General features: G+C 38.3%; 1 non-coding gene across 1 annotated transcript; it reads right to left on the bottom strand.

Annotated features, from left to right (window-relative positions):
* Positions 1–302: 302 nt before the first annotated feature.
* Positions 303–373, bottom strand: Smp_tRNA_00180_Pseudo_TTG.1.1. The gene has a single exon. It is a non-coding gene (tRNA).
* Between the last annotated feature and the right edge of the window lie 1,039 nt (positions 374–1,412).

The raw sequence follows: 1,412 nt of genomic DNA, 5'->3' as shown, positions 1-1,412 counted from the left end.
GACAGCAAAACCTACAAACAAACAAAAGCGACGCCAAAGGGATCATAATATCAAGACGTATAGCAGAAGTAGTGGTGCGAAGACTGGAAGCCTCGATCTTACTAGTGATCAAGCCAAAAGTTCTGATTCGTTATTGAGACGACACATTAGCCGTTGTCAAAAACGCCACGCTAGAAAACACTTAAAAGCAGTTCAACAACGTGCTAAGCAAAGATGGATAGTGGCTAGCAGTGGAATCCAGGACGCGCGTTTCGTCCTATTTGGGACTCGTTAGCTGGATGTACCTGCATCTCAGAGTTGATATTCACTCTGAGACTCGAACCCAGTACCTTTCGCTTCAAACGCCATCATGTTATCCACTCGGCCACTGAGTTCTTATATCCACTTGCTTGTGTAATGGGGTGAAGTTTAAATTCATTTAGTATTGTTTGTTTGAATCTTCCTATCGATGTGTTAGGACTGCAACTGGTCAGTCTCTAATTGGCATATGTGCGTATTGCCTCGATAAAGCCTTAATTCACAAGTATTGTAAGCAAAGATGGATAGTGACTAGCAGTGGAATCAAGGAAACTCTTTGTCACTTTAATGAAATTTCCTACTCTATATTTTTACAGTTGTTCACATGAATACTTTCCTCTTATTAAAATACTGTAAATCGATATAAACTTATTCGATCTTTTTTTTGCTTCAGTCTGCTGAACCTGGAGGTACACCCTTATCAATTGATTCAGAAAATAACCCTTTCAAGCCAGTAAGTGTGAATGAAATATTTTTTGTAATGTAGAATAAACAAGTTAATTAGCGCTTGATCATAACCGCCACACTTGCCCTCGAATAGTATCTACTTAGTTATTGTGTGATTTATTTTTATACTACTATCAATTTTAGTAGTAGCTAAATACGGTGATATGATAACTGCAATATTGTTAGACGAAAAATGCTTAAACAAAATTATAACTTCCTCATTTCAGTTATTTTGGTATCATTCTTGTCCTGAAAGAAATTAAAGAATGATTCTTCCTGAAAGAGAGTTCATTATTCCAATTACCAAATTCCACATTGTTTTTTTTTATCTTCATGTCAGTCCGTCAGGCACTATTAACGTAGAACTAGGGGCAGATATGCGTTGGTTCAAGTTGCCTTATCGTATGAGCCACGTCAAGACAAATTAAAAAAGAGATCAAAATAATGTTTTAGTAATGATAAAGAAAACAATTGAATATCTAGAATATAGTTCGAAAAGACAGAGGACCGCCCCTAGAGGCAACTCCAGATTCCCGAAATTGGGCCTCCTGTCTGTGCTCTTAGCAACCGATAGTCGCATGGTAGCCGGTGACCAACGATTGGTTCATACGCCATTTGTTCCTCCAGGAAACTGGAGCCCATGTGCACCATTGGTTTGGAATCAGGGT

This window comes from Schistosoma mansoni, chromosome W (genome assembly GCF_000237925.1).
Source record: "Schistosoma mansoni strain Puerto Rico chromosome W, complete genome".
NCBI classification, from domain to species: domain Eukaryota; kingdom Metazoa; phylum Platyhelminthes; class Trematoda; order Strigeidida; family Schistosomatidae; genus Schistosoma; species Schistosoma mansoni.
Note: the sequence above shows the minus strand (reverse complement) of the source record. Positions and strands in the feature narration are given on the sequence as shown.